Source organism: Myotis myotis, unplaced genomic scaffold (assembly GCF_014108235.1).
Source record: "Myotis myotis isolate mMyoMyo1 unplaced genomic scaffold, mMyoMyo1.p scaffold_m19_p_6, whole genome shotgun sequence".
NCBI classification, from domain to species: Eukaryota; Metazoa; Chordata; class Mammalia; order Chiroptera; family Vespertilionidae; genus Myotis; species Myotis myotis.
The window spans coordinates 70,325,516-70,350,712 of NW_023416368.1; the positions used below are offsets into that span (position 1 = coordinate 70,325,516).

At 35.8% G+C, this 25,197-nt stretch overlaps 1 pseudogene; it reads right to left on the reverse strand.

The window, feature by feature from the left end:
* Positions 1-6,075: 6,075 nt before the first annotated feature.
* The window catches only part of LOC118658491, a 29,552-nt pseudogene continuing 10,430 nt past the window's right edge, over positions 6,076-25,197 (reverse strand).

Consider the following 25,197-nt stretch of genomic DNA (forward strand, 5'->3'; position numbering starts at 1 on the left):
GATCTGCGATATAACTCTATAAAATAATCTACCTTGGAACCACTTTTGATCGCATTTGTATTTTTGAAAAATGAAAAACACTTTTGTTGCAAGTCTCTTATCCCTAGGAGGTAGTCTGAGGGCACAGTTTATAAAGATATCATGTTAACTTTGCAATGACAGTGAAACAAAAAACAACACTATTTCTAGCAGTTCATTTGTGACTGCCAACCTAGACAATGGCATGCCAGGTATCACAAGAGCAACCATCAATTTGAAAGTATGAATGGAGCAGTTCAAATTCAGCACACTCTTGAGAATAGCTTGAATGTTTTTCTGTTGATAATTCAGGAGTAGCACATTTGATAAAGGTAGAATAATTTTGTATTTGAGATTTAATTAGTGTTCTGTAACTTTAATCTCTTAAGACTATTAGTAGGAGAGGGGAATTATTTAGATACGAGGTTGAAAACTTTAAGTAATAGAGATTAGAATAGTGTGGGAAGCCATCCATTGTCAACATTATCATGAAAGTGCAACATGGAACTCGGAAGGCTAATGAACCTTGAGCTTTAGCAGGGTTAAAGCTATGCACGGATAGTTTTGTGTTGAGATAATGATGGCTTGAAGCAATTTCCTGACCTAATAGCCTCAAAGCAAATATTTACTGATCTTTTACTGACTTTACTATCTTTACTGACTTTACTGATCTTTACTATCTTGTTTTGAGATAGTCTGTCTGCTACTGGTTTGCTGTGCTTAATTAAGGGCAAAGATGTGTATCTAGAATTGAATAAAAGCTAACAGGTCTAGGGCTTCAGGGAGCTTCTCCTCTAGAGGGAAGTTTCCGCCTGGCCCCCATGCCATCTAAATTCTTATTTCTTGTCTAGTGTTTTCACTTGTGTGCAGCCCCTTCTTCAGATCCTGAACCCTAGCTGTGCTGGATGTGGCTTCACAGAGCAGGAAATGCCAACAGTGAAAAGATCCAAATTTAGTGGTATGTGTATTGGCTGAGGTAAAGGCCTGCTGATATATTGATCATATACTCACATTCAATGGCTCAGTCAAGCCCAGGTTGAAAATCAGTTCTGGAAAAGTGATAGGGCAGAACTCTCTATATCACTTAGTATAGTCAAAAATGGCAGTTCTGCATAAATAGAAAACTGTTTTTAGGTAATGGGGGTCTTGAAGGGAGAGAACTGAGTTGACACAAAGAGTAAAGAGGAATTATATTCTCCTGGTCAAAGCATTGACTCAAGGCCTTTGAGAACTTATTGACCTTGGCCTCATGTCAGCCAGCGTGAACTGCCACAAGGGACCGTGTGGCAGGATGTTATGTTCCCCCTGGTTACTTCTAGTTATCCCATGATACTTCCTCCATAGGAGCAGCTTGGCTATAAGCTCTTCCTGGCTTCAGAGAAGGATTTTTACTCCCGGAAGAACAAAAACGACTCTAGAGCCTCAAGTCTAGACTTATGGCAAAAGGCAAAAGAATGACTAAGAGTTGGCTGGCCTGTGGGCTCAGTGGTCTCAGTGGTTGAGCATCAACTTATGAACTAGGAGGTCATGGTTCCATTCCAGATCAGGCCATATGCCATGGTTGTGGGCTCAATCCCCAGTATAGACAGCCAATCAATGGTTCTCTTTCATCATTGATTTTTCTATCTCTCTCTCCCTCTCCCTTTCTCTCTGAAATGAATATATATTCATATATATATATATATATGAATATATATATGAATATATATATGAATATATATATATATATATATATATATATATATATATATTATACTTGAATGATTAAGAGCAGGGCTTCATGACCCTGAGACTGAGTAAATATCTTGCTTTTTGGAGTATGGATATGAGATATGAGAAGAGGGGTGAAGTGAGGAGACTTTAAATTCTGATGGACCTCTAAAAAGAACTTCAATGATTATCCTTGGTAGCTTGAAAGATTTTTGTCTTGTTTCAATAATTGCTGTATTCCTAGTGTCCAGTCTAGTACCTGACCTAGACTAAGATCTTAGTAAATATGTGTTGACTGACTGAAAGAAAAATTTATATGTATATATCAAGGATGTTCTTTAATAAAAACCCAAAAAACAAGGAGGCAATACTCTGATCTTCTTTCTGAATATTTTAATTTAGTTGATAATATCTGACAGCTGAGAAAGTTAACAAAGAAATGTGTAATTAAAGAGTATGCTAGGCTAACACTGAAAAGCTAAATAGACATTTTTTCCCCAAACTTTCAGAACCAATAGTTAAAATGATCCCTGACAATCCCTAAACTATGTAAATAATGAAAGTTTCTGAGGCCAGCTATATTGTACTTAAATAAATGAAAACTACTATAATGGATAATATTTCTCAACTATTAGCTTGGTAAATATTTAAAACATTGATTCTAGCCAATGTTGGTAGTTATCTGAGAACCTGGTCTTTATCATTGTTAATATGAATGTTCATGAGTACAAATTCTATAATATCAGTTTGGCAATAATTTTATATGTATATATACTAACATGTATTATATATGTATATATAAGCATATGTACATATATACACACATATATATACATATATATGCTTATATATATAATTTCCTAACCTAGAAACATCATGCAATTTATTCTATAAGATATATTTATGATTTTTGTTTCTTTATTTTTGTTTTTTTAATTTTATTTTATTGTTTAAAATATTACAGATAGTAGTACATATGTCTAGATATATTTACATTTGTAATGCTATCATTACATATATGTTAGTATATACTAAGTATACACATACTAAGATAATGATTGAAGCATATCAGTTACATTAAAATTTGTAACACATCCAGTTATGAATTCAAGTATACTGCTTAATATGTAAAACAAGTATTAAACATCTGGAGAAACTGGTATGAGAAATGTGTATATAATTACCTGTTAAGTAAAAGTAGCAAGTTTTTAAAAAATTATCCAATATAATCCTTTTTGGGAAAATATACATGTGTATGCATACACTATATATGCATGAATGTGTATGTGTATGTGTGTATATATATATATATATGTATATATATATATATATAAAATGTTTACATTCATGTATACTTACGTTATAAATATACTTGTGTATATGAATATATGTGTGAGCTACATATATATCTATCTATATATCTACACATATAGTAGGTATAGATATCTGTTTAATTATATAGGTACTCCTTAGAATGTGGTTATATTTAGAAAATTAAATTAGGTAAGATACATAAGTTATTTATACAAAACAAATGCCAGTTATAAATTAAATACTTAAATTTTGTTTAGTGACTTGAGAGAGAGAGAGAGAGAGAGAGAGAGAGAGAGAGAGAGAGAGAGAGATCAGTTGTCTTTAGCATGGGATCCAACCCACAACCTGGTTCAGTGTCTTGACAGAGAATGGAACTTGCCCCTGTCACTTTTTGATGTATAGGAATATGTTCCAACCAGCTAGCCACACTAGCTGGCCAGGGATGAAATACTTTAAATTTTTTTTAAATGACTTGAATATGAAGTGAGTTTAGCAAAATGAGAGCAAAGAAAAGTCAACATCAATTTATCAAATACTCCACTATTTTATGGAGGTTGGACCCACCTTCCCAGGATAGAAAAAGATTGAAAACATATGTCACATAAATGAGTTTGTACTTTGTATTTTTTTTTTCATTTGAATTTCCACAAATTCAATTATAACAGTACTAGTTTTACTTAAGAATTGAAGGGGAAGTCTTTGCTGTCCATCTTATTTTAATATTTATCATTTAAACTTACAATCTTGAGATTACAGAATAACAGTCCATTCTGTGCCACTTGAGAGTAATTTGTAGACTGGATGTCTCATCTTTCCTCTTCAGTATATATTTCTTACAAACAGGGACATTTTCCTATGTGACTAAAAAACACTGTCAAAATCAGTTGTTATAAATACTATCTGATACTAGGCTGAATTCATGTCTTGGCGATGCCTTTTAGATTAAAGGTTCCATCCAGCTCAAGAGAGTTGTTGCCTTATCTCTTTGGTTTTATTCAGTCTGGGTGAGTTCCTCAGGCACTTCTTGATTTTTATGACTTTGATATTTTGAAGATTACAAGATAGTTATTTTGTAAAATGTCTCTCAAGCCGCATTTGCCTGATGTTTCATCACGGCTAGATTCAAACTGTGTATCTTAGGTAGGAATATCAGAGAAATGTCATTCTATCTGTTGTTGTATACTTCTTGCATCTTATCGGTTGGCTCGATATTTCAATTTGCTTTGTTACTGATTAAGTTCACCTTGCTCACTTTATTAAGGTACTTGCTGTCTGCCAGACTTCACTATAAAGTTATGCTTCCCTATCACAATTAATAAGCATTTTTCTGGTAGATATATCATAATCATAGAACTCCCCATACTTCATTAAAATTTCAATTTATTCAACTCTTTATTTATATCTATATGTGGTTTTGATTTCCTATTTTATTTAATGGGTTATTTTTTATTGCCATCATTATTTATTTTAATGTTCAAATTGCATACTGACCTTATTAAGCAGGTATTTTTATTGTCACATTTATCAGATGGAAAAACTGAAGTGTTGAGGGTAAATTATTTTTCTAAGCTCAATAATCTTACAAGTGATTGGGGCATGGAATTAAACCTGAGTTATAGTTACTTACTTGAAATGATTAATCTTAATTTTTCATGTTCTCACACCCAATCCAGTACTCACAGAAATCCTGTTCATCACTTTTCTTTATTCTAACCTCAAGCACACAAGACTGTACCAAAAAGAACAGTTCCATTGCCCTAATATACTTTTGGGCAACTGCTTTTTACTCACACAGCTATTGTAAAGTTCAAAGCAAGAGAGCAATATGCAGCCTTTTGGATCTTAGAAAATGCGTTCAAAATTCAATTGTGTGAAACAACAGTTTACTTCTTTCTATTCCTGTGTAATATTATTTGCCTGGATAGACAAAGACTATATATTCCCCATTGAACGACATATGGGGGTGTGGTTGGCCATGCCCGCTGCCCTTCCCTGTCTACCCGCTGGCCTTCCCTGTCCTTACTAACTCCTGTCCTAGGTCCAGGTGGCTGAGACAGACAGAAGGACCATGCTTCTCCTTCCTTCTGTTGGGGCTCAGTCCTGTGGGCAGAGCTGGCTCAGTCAGGGCTGCGGACAGGCAGTGCCAGCGCTCGGTGCTGGAGGAATGTAGCTGGGCTTGGGCTGCAGCTGCAAGGGGAAGCCCGTGTTGGCCTGGGCAGGCTGGGGAATATTTACTTCTTTTTTAATTGATGAGAGAGGAAGGAGGAGAGAGAAAGAGACACAGATTTGTTGCTGCATGTATTTATGCATTCATTGGTTGATTCTTGTGTGTGCCCTGACCTGGATGGGACCTGCAACCCTGGTGCCTGGAAAGGACACTCTATGCACCGAGCACCCAGCCTGAGGTTCTGAAATCCCCGGGGGCTGGTAGCGACAGACAGGACCAAGCAGAGATGGGGATCCAGGGACTCCCCGCTTTGGGGGGTTCACCTACTTGCAGGCGTCCTGGTAGAGGAAGCTCCCTCTTTTTCAGCTTGTCGGCCTCCGCTGCCATAAAGTAGGCCCGGGGCGCGCCTCCCAGGCTCCGCCTGGTGCAGCAGTGGCGTAAAGACCTGCCAGGTGGGCCGGAGCGCCTCACGGCACGCGGGCACACACGCACACACCGTGGCTTCCGTTACATTAGTCCAGCGCGAGGCGCTCTAACGGACAGGGGAGCTTCATTTCTTGTTACTGTTGCGGCGTGTCAGGTCCGGCTCTGAATCCTTGGGTCGGAAGAACCCGCCGGGCTTCCTGGCCCTCCTGTGGCTGTGCAGGCCCTTGCACTGCCCACGGGCCTGCAGCTCACTGCCCTTGCGCGCTGCTGGGAGCTGTCAGCAGCGTCGTGGAACTGCAGCCACGGCTCAGTCTTGCACGTATGCAGGGCTTTGCAGCGGAGGAGGATGAAGGGCAGCTCTGCACGAAGGTCCAGGTACCCTTCGGTGGCTTCGTCCTCTGTTAGATTCCCCCTGCACGGGCCAGGGCAGCGTTGTTCTCCTACACCTCTGAGATACATTTCAACACGTTGGCCTTCTTTTGAGTCAGTGGAGACGGGCTTTTCCATGGCCACCAGACACAGCATCTGCAGGAGGCGGTTCTGCATCACCTGTAGGATGAGCCCAAATTCATCGAAGTGGCTTCCGCAGCTCTCAGTACCTAAACGCTCCTTGCAGGTAAGGGTGCTGTTGACGATGTTGTCCTGGCTCCAGATAGGGCCAAGATCCTGTTGGCAAACCTCGGCACCATGAGATTCTGGACCATCTTCTTGTCCAGGTAGTGGCTGATGCGGTAGATCTAATCCTCGCAGAATAGGGGAGAGATATGGGTGGGAAGCTGGTTGGAGTGCATTTAGGTTCCTCCTGAAGGGCTACTCCATGATGATGCCGTTCTAGCCTGTCTGATTCATGGATGTCTGATACATGTTCTTGGTGACGACCTCATAGATGGTGCAGGGCAAAGCTGGGTAGAAAGTTGGCCTGTGGCTCTTGGTGGTAGGTCTCCATGTGGCTGTTGAGCTGCCCTTGGGAGGCCATAATCCTAATGGCCAGCCATGTAGGGTTTAGGGGAAAGAATTCCTCCAGCTTGGGTTACTTCTTCTGGGGTGGCTCTGGAGAAGGTACACTCTCAGGCTGATTCTTTATGCAAACTTAATATTTGAAAATCACACAGCCATGGCAATATATTTTGGGTTCCCTATTATTTTCTTTGTGACCTCAGTTCCCTAATAGATTTTGTAAAAAGTTGTTAATTTTCCTATCTCTAGCTTTTTCCTTCTTGTAATGCTAGAAGCAATGTGCATTCCTTCTTTGCACCAATGAGCTGAAACAAGAAGTACTACATTTTTATCTCTCATAAGTTTCAAAGGATTTTTTTAGGTACTATCTGTTGTGTAATCAGATTATTAATGAAATTCTCAAATATTTATGCAAATACTTATAATTATGGAAGTTGGCATTTGCAATAGTTATCTTTCTATAGTGTTCAGTTAATATTTGTAATGGAGAGCTTATGCCATTTTTCTTCTCTTAATGCCATGAAGGATTTGAGCTCAAAATTATTTCAAATATTACTAGTGTATCAAGTTTAATGTTAAATTATGTTTGACATATGAGAGAAAGCTTGCCTTTAAAAGTCTTGTGACATCAATTAAAAAAAAAGAGAGAAGAAATATGTGTGGTGATAAAGAGAGACATTGCAGAAGTGGAAAATATAATAGGCAAGCAGGGACTGAAATTGTGAAAGTGGAGGTGGGTGCAGTTGTCAAAAGTAAGTTTCAAATCTAGCTTGGATAGGCTAAAATGTTTTCGTTAGGAGGCCTGAACATTATTTCTTAACAAAAAGAAAAAATAATTGAAATTAATAATTCAGGAGCGTATTTAGTGTTAGATATAATTCAAATCTCATGAATTACCTTCTTATAGGGAGGAAAAATTATTGGTAGATGCTAAATATATATTAAATGACTTTATTTTAATAAGAACTTGTAGAAAACAGGTAATTTGGGGGAGGTTCCACAAAGATTGTTTTGGACATGTATAATCTGAATAAAATTAGGCAATTGTTAGGTGTACTATGAACTTTGAATAATATTGATTTCTTTTTATTCCAAGTTTTATTGTATCCTAGGTTAAGTGATGATTTGTCATATTATAAATGACAAAGCAAATAAAATAGTTTTCTAATTTTGGTTTAGCAACAATTTGCTTCATTTTACAGTCATGAGTTGGTATTTTACTCAAAGTTAGGAAGATTTTTTTTATTTGAAACCACATAAGCTATAATCTAAAATATAAAGTTCATGTCATCAGTATTTAATATTCATTCTCAAATTGTTAAATTGGTGTACTCAGAGTTAACATGTTAAACACTTGATGTGACTAGAAGTTATTTTGTATCATCTCCCTCCCATTTTATTTATTTTGAAAAATGCTAGATATGATAAATATGTTAAGTTTAACATACCATCTTATCAATTCAGTTTTAGAAAATTCTATCTCAGTTAACATTTAAAAAAAACAAAAACACTTTTGCAAACCATGAAGATACCCCTGTTCTCTAATCACCCAGAATATCCCTTTCATTTGTGACAGACCAAAAGCACATCCCACTCTTTTAATATGTCTTAAAAGACAAATATACTGATAAGAGGGATATTTTTGGTAAGACAACAAATATCACCAATCATTTTCCACTAGAGGGAGTACTAATTTGAGAGCATGTCTTGAGTTATATAGTCAGTGTTCTTTGAGTTTTTATAGTTTAGTAATATTTTAGGGAAAAATTATTCTCTTAAATGTCTACTTGTCTTTAACTAAGGATCAACTACCATAAAAACATGTTCAAAAATCTGTTATATCAAGTCAAATGACAGCTATTGACTTTGCCATTTTCTACTCACTTCTTACAGATATTTGATGGCAAGGGATCTCATGCTGGGGTTTAATGAAGGGGAAGTTATGTGACAGTAAATGTAAGGACAATAATGTAGGAGTACTTGGGAATATGCCAGTAGTATTTACTGCATCTGAAGTATACATGGATCTGTAATGAGTTGGGAGAGAACGAGTTTGCTAGGGTTGCCATAAGAAACATCACAGAATGGGTGGTTTAAGCAAAAGAAATTTACTTCTCACAGTTCTGGAGCTAGACAGGCTAGATCAGGTATAAGCAGTGTTGGTTTCTTCAGAGGTCTCTCCATTTTTGTAGATAGCTGTCTTGTCCCTGTGTCTTCATATGTGTCTTTGTGTCCTAATCTCTTGCTGTGACATTAGTTATATAGATTAGGGCCTACCCTAATGACCTCATTATGACTTAATTACCTGTTTAAAGACCTATCTCTGAATACAATCACATCTGAGGTACTTGGGTTTAGGACTCCAACAGAGAAAATTTGGGGAGATGTAATTTAGCCCATAACATGGAAATATAGGGGGTATCTAGAAAATATGTATAGATCTATTACTACTTTAGAATGATTATTACAAAGTGACTATTATTTATTTGTAGGACATATAGGTATGGTATAAAATTTAATTTGCAAACATAAAGTTGTACTATAAAATACATTTATTTACTTATACAGACATTTCTACAATGCATATGTTCATAAAAATAGGTCTGAAAATGAATATTCATCTATATCACTGGCAAGAAAGCATTCTTTATGGATGAGACTACATGTGTTTTTCAAATAGTACAGCACAACTTGTCTCATATCCTGTATACTTTAAATGCAATGTCAAGTCTGGCATTTCAAATGTTTCTCACTTAGCATTTGGTCTAAACAACCTTACTTAATAGTAGGTTTAGAAATAATCCATGTAGTGAAAACAGCAAGAGTCTGATGATCTTACTTAGTAGTTGTGTAACTTTAGATCATAAATGAACTTCTCAGAGCCCTAGTTTAATTATCCCTAAATTAGGAATAGTTACATAACCCTTGTAAAAATCTAGTTATGATTTCTCAAGTGTGCCAAGGAAGCTTGCATAGGCGGAGTGCGCTCACGCCATTGCATCTGCCACTGCACTGAGATAAATCTCCTGAGCTCCACAAAATTACACTGTTTGGACTAGTATTATTAATTGACAGGCTCAGCTTAGGTACTTTGGTTAATTTATACTTGGTATACCTTCTCTAAGTGTAAGGTTAAAATGGTTGTCTTGCCCAGCTGGGTGTGGCTCAGTGGTTGAGGGCTGACCTATGAACCAGGAGGTCATGGTCAGGCCCGGTCAGGGCACATGCCTGCATTGCAGGCTTGATCCCCAGTGCAGGTGGCAGCCGATTGATGATTTCTTCTCATCATTGATGTTTCTATCTCTCCCTCTCCCTTCCTTTCTCTGGAGTTAATAAAAATGTATATTAAAAAATGGTTTTCTTTAGTTTAGGGAAAAATCCAAAAAAATTAATCCTTCAAGCAAACACCCTTTTAGTACCTATAATAGGACAGTCAATCCCTATGCTCTACAAGCACAGATTGAAATTTTATCAAGAACCGATCCCTGAACATAAAGAATTCGTAATTCCTAATCTCATAGAGAGAAATAAAGACAATTGATCTTTATTGAGTATAGTAGGAGCATTTGCAAGCTACACTGGTGGCACATAGTAAGGAGCTCTAATACTGATCTCAGGATTCAAAGATGGTAAAAGAATCTTGAACTGAGGTGTGAAGGATGAATAAAGATTCACCAAGCACATATGCAGTAAGGTAATTTCAGCTAGTTTATAGTCTGATGTTCACAATATATACTGTGCAAGTATATATTCTGAGGTAGTAAGGGAATAGAGTTGATGGGACTCAGAATGATAAAGTACATAATCTGGATACCTGAGGTAAACATTTAAACATTTTATGCAGGGAAAAAAAAATCTTTTACTATTTACATTGACCATCCCGGCAGAAGACTGAGCATGGATGGTAGTGGAGATGTATGGCAGTGAAACAGAAGGGATTAGTGAGAAGGCATTTCTAGCAGTGAGCTATAACTGGTTATATATTAGTTTAGATTAGATTGGTCAAGATTGAATTAACAAATAATTTTACTGTTGGAGTCTCACTTTTAAAAAGCTGGAATTTGAAGATGTATGCTACATATATGAAATTAGGTAATTAAAAATGGCTAATAAAGAGAGATTTAGTTTGTAACAGAATGCCATTTTTAGGACATTCTCATAAAAAACACTTCTAGTGAAGTTACATGATAGCAAAAGTGAGTTCTTCTAAAAGATTCTGTTCATAGAAACAATTACATTCATATTCCTAGTTCTTCTCAAAGCCCTAAGAATGATCAAGATACCCCCCATTCAACATAGCCGGGAGAAACCTTTCCGTGCATTTTCTCTCAGTTCCATTTATCAGTGGAGAGGAGTCCCATCCTGGATAGAGTTAACCTAACTTAGTTCACTTTTATATGCAGAGAGAATGAGAGCTAGAAATTGATTGTAAATTTACAGGACAATTTGCCTTACAGGCAACATCTAGAGTATTTGTTCTGGACTGAGCGTGAGTTATGAGATGTCAATAAATTCCCAGTTCTCAACTATCTTTTATAATATAAAGCTAAAGGTGATTCCTAATTTTATATCTATATCTATCTATCTATCTATCATCTATCTATCTATTTAAAATTAAATGCCTGTGTATTGGTATATAGTTTTAATGTCCTGTGTATTATGATGTTTGACACCTTAGAAAAACCTCTCTGGTAGAAGAGAGACTGACTACCCCTCTCAGGACTAGCTAATTCTTAGAGCTAGGAAAGGGTCCAGAGGGGAAGATTGCTCTTGTTATGCAAACTAAGCAATCCAGGGTCCTACTTACCAGGTCTATCTGGCCCCTGCACTCCAGGAGGCAATATTTATCTGCCTAATCACCCCAGGGCTAGTGCCAGACAACTAGGGACCACCCCTATATAGCTCCAAGCCTGCCAAAATGAAATTATCAAAACTTTGCCATTTCCAAACTGTTCATCTGCCCTGCCTCTCCTTTCCTACAGAAACCCAATAAAGGCTCTGGTCTAATGCTTTCTCCTGACGCCTGTCTTCTGCCTCCTGACCACCCTGGAGTATTTCTGGTGGCCCTGTAGGACCTGTGTGTGTAATAAATTTTGTTTTCCTGGGTCTCTTTGCTCTTGAAGAAGAAAAATTTAAGAGTAACTTTGACTCTATTGGTCCCTAAAACACCGTTTTATTCCTTTAACTCTGTTAGCATTCCTGCCAACAATCATGTCCTGATTGATACAAGAGAAACTCTTCTAATAGTTTTGCTTTCTCTTATTTATGTGAATTTGATTTCCCCTAACACAAAATTTTGATATACAACTGTTTATATCCTTTATGGTTTTATCCACACTGGATTGTATTATAACAACTCTATATGGATGCTGGGATGACCCCTAAAAAGAAGTCACAGGTCCTGGGTTCAATTTAGACTCAGTAATGCATTCACTTTGAGATTTGGGGTAAACTTACTTATAATTTCTGGATCTTTGTTTTTTTCATACGTATTGGTTTTCTATTATTGCTTTAAGAAATTACCACAAACCTAGTAGTTTACAACAACTCACATTTATTATTTTATAGTTTTGGAGGTCCTGAGTTCTAAAATCTAGGTGTCAACCAGACTGCATTCCTCCTGGAAGTTCCAGGAGAAGATCTGTTTCCTCGCCTTTTGCACTAGAGGCTGCCTACATCCCCTCCCTTGTGTCCTTTTCTGCTCACTCCAACCTCTGCTTCCATCATCCCTCCAGGGCTCTGACCCTCCTGCCTCCCTCCCATGAGGACACTGTGACTATATGGGGCCCAATCAGTATCTATAACTTAATCACATCTGCAACATCCCTTTTGCTATCTAAGGTCACAGTCTCTAGGAATTAGGACTTAGGTATCTTCGTTGGGGGCAGGGGCAGTTTCTGCCTACCTCATCACCTTCTAGAATTGGGAAGATAATACCTTCCCTATTTATTTGTATGGTTTATCATTAGGCTAAAATGAGATACTTTTGGGGAAAGCTTTATGTAACCAGTAAAGTTATTTTTTTACTATAGGAGAACTCATTCTGTTGCTCACATTTCATGTATTTCTTTTTATTATGTAAAATATATTTCTGTATTCTTGTGCTATTATGTGAATTGATTTCAGTGCTATCATTCATACAACTGTTTATGGTACAGTGCATTTTCTCATAGAACTGTTTTTGTTATTTGTCAAAAACTATGTTAAGAACATATTGATAAAGGATGCTTATAAATCACAAAATATAACATGTAGTATTGCTAAAGACTTCTTTAAAACAAAGTGTTGATGCAGTGTCTGAATTCAGAGAAAAGATTGTCTTTTATTTTTTTTCCAGAGAAACTAGTCATTAGCTGGCTCTACAATATTATTCTGTTCATTTTTTCATAACTACATCAGCAACCCTTGCACTAAAAATATGTGGACAAGCCTAAAGTGGCATAAATTCTATTTTCGAGAGCAGGGATGCTTGTCTGTTTGATGTACATATACACTTTTCTAACTGTCTGATAGCGATTCAAACCTCTGTTTAGATTGCATTGTGCCTGTTTCCAGTTGTTTGTGTTTAAGTTCAAAGAAACACATATAAGGTGAGTGTGATATTTTCATTGATTTGAGTTCACATTCCTATTTGAGGCAGTACTCTGAAACATTAGTATTAGCTATCTATACAATCATGAAATTAATGTCATTTTTGTTAGATTCCTACACAGTGCTTCTAAATACTAAATGGTGTCAAAGAGAGATTTAATTGGAGATTATATATATATGTATATATGTATATATGTGTAGATATATATATATATATATATATATATATATATTTCCCAAACTATATACATTTATTTTTGTTCTAAGTTTATTTTATAAATCAACATGCAGTAAAACTGAGAATTTTATTGGTGCACAGTTCAGTGAATTTTAACACATCTATAGATTTGTGTAACCCCCATTACAAAGAGACTATAGAACAGCTCATTACCCAATAACACTCTCACCTGCTACCCTTTTATGTCTACTCCAAGTTTATATTTCCTGCTGATGGGAATTCAAAATGTATAGCCGTTTGGTGGCACTTTGTAATGATGCACATACACTTCACAGATGTCCAAGGGTGCCACTGCCAGGTATTTACTCTAGAGCAGTGGTTCTCAACCTTCTGGCCCTTTAAATACAGTTCCTCATGTTGTGACACAACCATAAGATTATTTTCGTTGCTACTTCATAACTGTAATGTTGCTACTGTTATGAATCGTAGTGTAAATATCTGATATGCAGGATGGTCATAGGCGACCCCTGTGAAAGGGTCTTTCGACCGCCAAAGGGGTCACGACCCACAGGTTGAGAGCCGCTGCTCTAGAGAAATAAAAACTTCTATTCCTATGAAATGATTATAGCAACATTATAAATTATTGTCCCAAACTTGAAAAAAGGTATTATTTGACAAGGGAAGAGATAAATAAATGTTGGTATATCCACAGAATGGAATGCAATTCAGAAATAAAAAGGATTTGAATTAAGTTTAAAACAGTGATGTGTTTCCTAACTTGATCTAGCACAGTGGTTGTCCATGTGTCTCGGGGGAATTTCAATACTTTTTTTCAGTGACTATACAAAACTCTTTTTATAGTGATATTAAAATGTTATTTGTCATTTTCATTGTGTTAACATTTTCACTGATATTGCAAAAGCAATGGTGCCTTAGCACAAATCAAGGTGGTAGTAACAAATATACTAATAGACACTGTATTTATGACCACTTCACACTCACATTCATTAAAAAGAAAAACTTTTTTGCCCTAGCCAGTTTGGCTCAGTGGATGGAGTGTTGGCTGGGGACTGAAGGGTCCCACGTTTGATTCCTGTCAAGGGCACATGCCTGGGTTGCAGGCTCGATCTCCAGTAGTGGGTATGCAGGAGGCAGCTGATCAAGGATTCTCTCTCATCATTGATTTTTCTGTCTCTCTCTCCTTTTCACTTCCTCTTTGGAATCAATAAAAATATATTTTTTAAAAAAACCTTTTTTTCCCTTATGAATGTCTTTGATTGTAGCAGCCATAAGAATATGCATCTCAGGTCCTAACTACAAGGCCCCAGTGGTTGAGCTCTGAAATCCTTTGGCTGCTCCTAGCTAATGAATAATGGCTGAAGGCAGCATGGATACTAAAGCAAGCTTGCTCCTGAGAGAGTGGGTCTCCTCCATCAGGAAACTATGGTTGGAGGGTTTACCAGTGACCTTGACAAACATTCTGTAGAACTGAACTGGAGTCTAAATAGATTTTCTGCCAACTGTTTTTCCTTTTCGCTCTCCGTCACTCAAGGTCAGACCTGTACTGTGGCTCACTTCATATTTTCTTTTATAGCTATTCCTCCCAATAAACTTATTGCAAGTTCAGTTCATCTCGATGTCTTCTTCTCTGAACCAACATAGTGATGAAGGAATAAAAGGTTATTCCTTTTATTAAATATTGACCATTGAGTACACATTGCTTTCCTATTCTGTATGGAGAGAATGGAAGCATATATAAAGCAGTTCTACTATACACAACAGTATAATTGTATCTCAGTAATAAATGTATGATTTATAACTATGAGTTAAATCACATTTTAGAATGTTATTATTGCTTTCAAAAATTACTGACAAAATAAAGATGGTCATCCATGTTTTGTACTTTGCTAGACATTTTCTCAGAAATATATAAAGTTAGCCTATTACTTCAAGAACAACAGTTGGCAGTATTTGGTGGCAATTATAAGATTCAAATTTATAAATGAAAATTAGAATTTTTTAAAAGGCTTGTGTCTACCACCATGGGCTCCACAGTTTCTCAAGCCTTAAAGAATACTGTCTTCTTTTTTAAAGCCATTGTCAGTTATTGGAAAGCCTACAAATTGGGAGTAGTTGTCTATAAAGGACTTGTGAACATTTTTGGGGGTGTTAGAGCATTTTATATTTTCATTAGATGGGTGATTATACTACTGTGTGCATATGTGTATATTCACAGAACAAAATGTTAAAAAGAGTGACTTTATATGTAAATTAACTTTAATAAATCTGACTTTAAAAAGCTTCATATATATATATATATAATCTTGCTCAGAATCATCCCTAACTTGGACTATAGTTCCTTCATTGTTCCTAAAGTCTATATCCCTTTTATCAAGTTGATTTACTGAGTGACATTTCTCAAACAGTGTCATCTACTCTATTACAGAGGGTGACCTGAGTTTATTGTAGTCATTGTCAGTGACTTCTCACACACCCCACATTCTTTAGTATTAAGCAAATGTTGAACAACTATTAAAAGCCATGTGATGAAATATAAAGACAAAAATCAAATAGTGACACCCTCTTCCCCCAAATAGTTTGGGTTTCCGTATGAGGCATACAGGTAAACAGTAAATTATAATACATGGTGAAACCATTGATGGTAAAGTTGTGGCAAAAGTGTTTAAGGTGCTATAGGAATCTAAAAAAAGAGGGTGGGGGTGAGGTGTGGCAAGAAAGGTGAGCCCTAAACTAAATCTTAAAGTATATATACTGTTGGTCATTATTTAGACATACCATTGTCTATAATCCCCATGCCTATGATCAATACACTAATATGTGGCTCTTGTAAACTGAAAGAACAAATTGCTTGTTTGCTTCCCAATCTGGAGACTATTTCTCAGATAGTTGCCTCTACAAAGTATATTATTTGTCTTCTTTCTGCCTTTTCTATTAGCTTTTTATAACCTGTCAATATCTTTAATTAATATAACTATTTTAGAGACCTGCTCATCTCCTTAAATAAATGCATGGATCTCATTAGCATAAAAAAACTTATATTCACTTACTTGAACTCATTTTTCTTTTTGTCTTGGTCACTTAGAGGTTCCTTCTCGTGTAATATGGGTCTGTAAGAATGAGTTGGTCTGGTTTGGGACATGAGTACTGCAAAAAATTTTGTTGTCACTATTTTGTCAAGTTCATTCAAACAATATTTTTTTCATTTTCTTTAGAGAAAAATCTCATTTTATTTCTTCAACCTTCATTTTTGATATTGTGTTGTATGTTAGACCATTGTAAAGTTCAAGTACTACATAGTTCCTGTCTTCAAATAATGTACAGTTTAGTAGAGGAAACAGATGTGAAAACAATACATCTTAATACAATGACATATTCTAGTAATTATAATGGACCACGCGCACACAGGTTGGGGTAGAACAAACAACTTTAAGGACTTCAGGGAGACTATAGAAACTTATATTTGACCCATACCCTAAGACAGCAGTTCTCAACCTGTGGGTTGCGACCCCTCTGGGGGTCAAATGACCCTTTCATAGTGGTCACCTAAGACCATCAGAAAACACATATTGAATATATAATTACATATTGTTTTTGTGATTAATCACTATGCTTTAATGATGTTCAATTTGTAACAATGAAAATATATCCTGCATGTCAGATATTTACATTACAATTCATAACAGTAGCAAAATTATAGTTATGGCGTAGCAATGGAAATAATTTTATGGTTGGGGGTCACCACAACATGAGGAACTATATTAAAGGGTTGCGGCATTAGGAAGGTTGAGAACCACTGCCCTAAGAGATATAGAGATGATTTGAGTTGAACAAAGGAAGAACTAAATTTTGCAGAGAAGCTGTACAAAAGTACCTGTGCACACAAGAGAGAAAGACAGTGTGAAGAAGGGTTGGAGAAAGAGGGAGGAAGAAATAGAGAGATGGCATGGGAGAAGGAGGCAGAAATAGACCAGGAGGTGGGAAGGGGGGGTAGAAAGTGGGGAGAGAATGGGAAGGAGAGAGAGAGAGAGAGAGAGAGAGAGAGAGAGAGAGAGAGAGAAAGAGAGAGAGAATGAGAATATGCCAGAAAGTGACAGAATATAATAGGCTTTTAATTCCGTTTTAAGATATTTGGTCTTTATATTTAAGCCTATAGTATAAAACCCAATTTTAAACATGGGAATAAAAGAAGAAACTTTGGTCCTGAACAGTTTGGCTCAATGGATAGAATGTCGTCCTGCGGACTGAAGGATCCCAGGTTCGATTCCGGTCATGGACAGGTACCTTGGTTGCGGGCACATACCCAGTAGGGAGTGTGCAGGAGGCAGCTGATCAATGTTTCTCTTTCATTGATGTTTCTAACTCTCTATCCCTCTCCTTTCCTCTCTGTAAAATATCAATAAAACATCTTAAAAAATGAACAAATAAAAGAACAAACTGTATTTTCAAATGTGTTTCCAACAGTAATGTGCTTTATGAATCGATGAAGTAACCTTTATGACTGAAAGCTAAAAATACTATTTTCCAATAGTATAATTATGTCATTTAATTCAGTCAATACTAATGAGAATTTAAAAGTGAGTTTTTAGAGTGAAATTGATTCGCAAAGAGTCTAAGAATTGTAATTTTCCTATTTTGAAAGCTGGGGGGTGGTGCTTTTGCCTGGAGGTATCAATTTGGTAATTTACTTCACTGAATAAATGGTGATGTTGCTAACCAAAACTAAAAGTATTTTTTATTTCTTACATGAGGTACTTACTGACTTTTCAAGTTCCAAAATCTGTCTTCTCTTCACAATCTAGTTTTTTATGCAATTGCCCTTGAAGTCCTCATACTGTTTTCATTATATGTAATGTCCTTCCATGAGTTTGAACTGTAAAAATATTGAACATACTTATTAACAGACATTTGATAGATGGTTTATTTAATTTCAAAGTGTCATTATTTTTGAAATGTATCTTTGTTGTTGAAAGTATTATAGATGTCCCCCTTCCCCCCTATGGACCCCCTCCATTCCTCCAGGCCTTCACTGCACTATTGTCTGTGTCCATGGGTTAGCATGTATGCCTATACATTCTTTGGTTAATCTCTGCCTGCTCCCCCTCCCTTTCCCTCTGTCTGTTGCATGCTTCAATATCTCTGGTTCTATTTTGTTCATCAGCTTATTTTCTTCATTAGAGTCCACATACAAGTGAGATCATGTGATACTTCTCTTTCTCTGTCTGGCTTATTTCACTTAGCATAATATTCTCCAGATCTCTCCATGCTGTTCAAAGGGGTAAAAGATCCTTATTTTTTCACAGCTACATAGCATTCCAGTGTGTGTGTGTGTGTGTGTGTGTGTGTGTGTATTCATAGTTTGTTTTTTTTAATCCATTCTTCTACTGATGGAAACTTTGGCTGTTTCCACATCTTAGCTATTATAAATAAAGCTGCTATGAACATAGGGGTGCATGTGTTCTTTCTGATTGGTGTTTCAGGCTTTTTAAGATATAGTCCAAGAAGTGGGATCACGGTGTCAAATGGAAGTTCCATTATTTTATTTTTTGAGGAAACTCCACACTGTTTTCCACAGTGGTTGTAGCAGTCTGCTTCCCACCAATGGTGTACATTCTTGCCAGCATGTGTTGTTTGTTACAAAAGTGTCATTATTAATTTTAAAAAACATTAGTTCATTTGGGAAAATTAGAGCATATGGAATTCTTTATATTTTAAAATCCAAAGACACATTATTCAATAGACATTTATATACTTTCCCAGAAGCCTAGAAATAATGTGATACTTAATTGATTGTATCCAGAATTCAGTTAACTATTATTAAATGTATAGATACCTAGGATGAAATAATTATACATACAGGATGCACTTGTATCCTTTCACTTCACTGAAGTGATTCATGGGCATTGACCATTTTCCTGAAAATTGATTTCAAAGAGGAAGAGAGAGGGAGAGATATATAGAAACATTAATGATTAGAGAGCTGCCTCCTACACACTCCCTAACTGGGGATCAAGCCCTCAACCTGTGTATGTGCCCTCACCTGGAATTGAACTGGTTCATAGATCAATGATCAACCACTGAGAAACACTGGCTGGGCCATTTTTCTCAATTTTCAAAGACCACTCCTGCCAATGAATAATTTTTAAAATTACTTTTGGATAACTCTGGAGATAATTTACTAGGGACCACCCATTGTTTTTTATCTTGTGGAATAATCTCTTTCTTAATAAATATATGTTATGGTTGATAATATATATATTATATGTGTATAATTAAATATTTATATGGCTGGGCAAAAGTATGCGTATAGTTGTTCATATAGAAAATAATACAATAATTAGTAAATAATAATATATTCTGTGTTTTACTTACAACTGCAGCCTACTTTTGCCCCATCCTGTATGTATGCATATACATACAAATATATATATTTGGATACTTGCTTCATTCTCATTGAAATCTATCAGAATATCAAATAGCATGGGACTTGATTTCTATAGTAACATTTGAAAGTGATGACGTAGTCTGTTATACCTGACAGCAAGGGGCTATGTTTTGTAACTTCTTGCATAACTAATGACAAAAATCATGGTAATTCTTAATAGAAACTTGTTGAATGTTGTTATTTGAATGGTAACTGATTTTCAAATATTTTACCTAATTATAGGAATAGAAAGAATGTTCATCATCTCTGTTTAATAGATCAAATAATTTGGCTCATATGATACAAATTGGGTTCTGTACTGCTACTACCTGGGTTCCCATTATTGATATTAGATAATCAGTTTTCTGAATCTATTAAGTTTCTGCCCTTCATTAAAAAAGAGACCTTGAAGTACATAGTCAAGACAAGAAGCTATATAGATTTGTCAGTGAGCATAAAGTGTAACCCCAAATCATCATCCAGTTGTGCAGAAGAAATATGCAGTAATGTAGCTAATTTAAATGATCACCAGGGATGCAGGCTTTGAAGTTTTAGATAATTTGATGACTTCACATTTTTAATTGCATAGTTATGGACCATGAAATTAATTACTTTGTAATCCTTATTTTATGATAATACAAATGTGTGCATACTGACCTTTATTCAAACTATAGTTAAAACTTCTATAAGCTACCTCATTAACAAGAATGCTTAGTAATGAAGCCTCAGATGATATGAAATATCTCATTATTTCAAAAATTGTCTCTATAATTATGGCTCATTTGTTTACTTCAACATTATTATTAAGGTCTAGGAATCCAGATATATTGAGTTCGGATCATTCCTTCTCCACTGATTAGTAACCATTGAATTTGACTGTGGCTGGTTATGTACATTAGAGATTTACTTTTCCCATAGTTCATTTAAAATTCATTTCTAGAAATATTTACGTATCTATAATGTTTGAAATATTATAGAAGCTAAACCACAGGAAGAAGAACGTGTTTCCTTTCCTTTATAATTCACATACCTATTGGAAATGTGAGGCAGTAAATCAGAGCTTTCATTTGTACTGAACTTAAAGAGTTATTATTAATAATGACAGTGAACTAGGAAGATCATATTTTATGATATCTTGTCCCCTTTATAAAAGTTGTTTATATCTAGTATAGACATTCATTTTTGTTATACTTATGTACTATCAGGTAATTGTTTCTTTCAGACTTACTATATGTTCTCAGCCTACAATCATTCAAAGAATTGTGAGAATTAATTTAGTTAATCTATTGAAAGTTCTGTGGACTTGCCACAGGGTTTCAAATTTGAATTGCATTTTGAAGTGGTATCTGTCACAGTTTCACTTATTATATGAAAATGTAGTCATGTGAATGATCAGCTTCAGAATAGTGATGTGATAAATATACACTTTTAAAAGTGATGTTTCACTGTAATATGTATTCCCCTTTATATTTTCCTTCAATACAATTAATTAAGGAAATACCACCAGGCCATTTAAATACTTTATTTGTATATGTGTATAGAGCTTATTGGTCAAGTTATCATAGTTGCAGGAAGATATATTTAAAGACTAAGAGACAAATGAAGAAAAGAAATTCTCATTCTTTATAATAATTTTTAATTTTTTTAAAGGCCAAGTCTCACCCATGGAAAAGAGTGTGATGACCAGAACAATTTTAAAGAGATATTTAATAGCTATTTATGTTGCATTTAATAAACCAGAAAAGGTGAAAATAGTTAAATATGATAACATGAATTTTAATTTTTATGAAAATATTTTTATGGACTTCAGAGAGACAGGGAGAGGGAGAGAGAGAGAAACATCGATGGAGAGATAGAATCATTGATTGGCTGCTTCCTGCACACCCCTTACCGGGGCTCGAGCCCATAACCCAGGAATGTGCCCTGACAGGGAACTGAACTGTGACCTCCATAGGTCGATGCTTAACCACTGAGCCATGCCATCCGGGCTGAATTTTAATTTTTAGTATCCTTGTTTACCATATATTACAATGTGATCATGTTTCATTAGCTTGATGGTGCTCATTTTTTCTTTCACATTTTAGTATGTCTGAATCTGAATATGGTGATCGCATGTGAAAAAAATCTTATTTTTTCTAAATGGTACATAAAATAATAACGCATGTAACAATCAATGGAATCTTAGTTGCAATAAAATATGATGTTATCTCCAGTCCATTCAGAAATAATTGCTGAAATAAATAATATGCATAAAAACGTATAGCCATGATGGAGTCACTGTGTCCTGATGTTTTAACTAATTATAAGATAAGATAAAACATATGTGAATGGCCAATGAGGAAAAAGACGGGACATCTGTAATACTTTCAAAAATAAGAATAGATTTAAAAAAGATAAAAGGTATTAATCAATAGGTTTTTAGAAGTTGTAAAATAAACAGCACATAACAGTGAATCATTAAACAAGAGAAAGAAATGAAGTGATTCTTACAATTGTCCCATTTTACCACCTAAAGAGAGTTTATAGGACAGAACAGAAAGGATGAACCCCAACAAAACCCCAAAAAGTTCCTCAGTTAAGGAGAAAGAGTTGAGAATTCAGGGTAAACAAACAAGCTAGAATGCACAAGCCAGATATTTGAAGAAGAGGAAAGAGCAGAATGAACAGGAGAGAGAGGAACACAGAAAGAGCATCAGAACTTTTTCCACTATTCTTCAGCTAAACAGTAATCAGAATACAGGTGGGAGGAAAATATCCAAAGTCTGGACAGTACTACTGGAAACGAGAAAGCAGAACAACCTCTGGTCCCACACAGAATGGAAAAACTAAAATAAGAAAACAAAGACCTTGGTTATAAATCAGATAAAAGGCAGAGAACTCGGAAGAATATAATTCAGTAATGGGTCATAATATTCCTAGACTACAGGCTGCTCTAGTTTCAGATCTACTGTGATATCCTTCATGAGATGAAGCCCAACAATAGGTATTGCTCCCAAAATGACAGATGATAGAATAAGTAGACAAGAATGTTAAAATTATTATGACTGTGATTAATATATTCAAGAAGGTAGAGGGAAGCATGAGCATATTAAAAAAAACTCAGAATATACTCAGAAGATATCCAAATAACACTTGTATGGATAAAATATGCAATGTTGGAGATAATATATTGGATACTGCAGAAGAATATTCATGAAGCAGAACACATAGTGATATAAACTATTCAAAATAGAGAACATAAAGGGAAAGGGAAGAAAAAAAAAACTGACCAAAGTCTCAGCAAGCAACTGAGTATGCCATTGATAAGATATTCTGATTTTCCAGTTTTTCTTGTATTCATTTGTGTGTGTGTGTGAGTGTGTGTGTGTGTGTGTATGTTGTCTTGAATATGACTCTATACAATTTTATTGCATACATAATTCATGTATTGTGTCCACCATAGTGGCAGTAAGGAACTACTCAATTAGCACAAAAGCCTCAGGTTTATTACCACAACCACTTCACATTGCCTCTCTCTCATCTGTAACCCAAGTAATCATTAACCTGTTCCCCATTTCTAGAATTGTGTCATTTCAAGTTGAATAAATGGAATCTTCCATTATATAACCTCTTGGTATTGGCTTTCTTTTCACTCAGTATAATTCTCTGGAGATTCATTCTAGTTGTTGCATATATCTACTCATTTTATTTTTTATAGCTATAGTTTGATTTTTATAATTTCTGACTAATATTCTTATGTCTTCTCTTATTGACATGCATTGGGTTATTTATAATTTTGTTTAATATTAAAATTTTATTAACATAATTTTATATCTTTTCTATTGCACATTTGTACGGTTTCTTTGTTTTTTGTGTGTTTTGTTTTGTTTTGTTTTTTAAATATATTTTATTGATTTTTTACACAGAGGAAGGGAGAGGGATAGAGAGTTAGAAACATCAATGAGAGAGAAACATCGATCAGCTGCCTCCTGAACACCCTCAACTGGGGATGTGCCCATAACCAAGGTACATGGCCTTGACAGGAATCGAACCTGGGACCTTTGAGTCCTCATGCTGACGCTCTATCCACTGAGCAAAACAGGCTGCAGCTTAATTCATTTACTTTTAATCTATATGTGTCTTTATATTTAAAGTGGGTTTTGTGCCCAAACTGGTTTGGCCCAGTGGATAGAGCATTGGCCTGCGGACTGAATGGTCCCAGGTTCGATTCCGGTCAAGGGCATGTACCTTGGTTGCGGGCATATCCCCAGTAGGAGATGTGCAGGAGGCAGCTGATCAATGTTTCTCTCTCATTGATGTTTCTAACTATCTCTCTCCCTTCCTCTCTGTAAAAAATCAGTACAATATATTTAAAAAAATAATAATAATAAAATAAAGTGGGTTTTGTTTTTGATTCACCCTCATAATCTGTCTTTTAATTGGTGCATTTATGCCACTGACTTTCAGAGTGCTTACTGATAGAGTTACTACCATATCAGGCGGCTTCCGGGGCTTCTGGGGCGGGGCTGCCTTGCTGCCCGGGACCCGCCAATCTGGTCCCGGGCAGCAAGGCAGGGGCGAGCCTGCCCTGGATGGCACCGCGCTGGTGGCTCGTGCTGACCCGCCCTGCCTGCAGTATGCAAATTAGCCTCCATCTTTGTTGGCAGTTAATTTGCATATCACACTGATTAGCCAATGGAAGGCGTAGCAAAGGTACTGTCAATTACCATGTTTGTCTATTATTAGAGAGGATTATGAAAGAAAAGGGTTCCTCCTTTCACAAATGATTTTAAGATGATAGAAGGGAAGCCCAGAGTCAGGGGTACCCATCCTCTAGTATCACACGAAACAAGTTCAAGCAAAAAAAATAAAAGAAAAGTACAAACCAAAAGAATGTCAACATCAACTACAACAAATAATGTTTTTAATCATATAGTATGTGCAAATATAGTGCCTAGTACATTATGTAGAAGATCTCATTAAATCCTCAACTATAACTCTATGAAGTAGGTATAATTATTTATCCCCATTTTTCAGATGAGGAAACTGAGGCTCAGGTTAAGTAAAATGCCCAAAGTAATTAAACTAGAACCCATTTGATAAGCTAGGAAAATTTATGTCCAGAGCCTTCTCTTTAGTTAAGTGCTTATTGCTACTATCTGGAAATGCAGATAAGAAGGTGCATTTAAGATAAACACATAGGAATGCCTAGATGTGCTGGGCCCTTTCTAAGGTTCTGAGATACAGAATTAACAAAACAAACAAGGTAATGTATCTCATGGAGCTCACATTTTGGTGGAGGTAGAAGATAAAAAATGTGATGATGAAGATAAGAACTATGAAGAAACTAGAGCAAGGTTAGAGGATGGGAAGGGATTGGGGAGGGTGTTAGTTTTAACATTTAATAGAGTCATC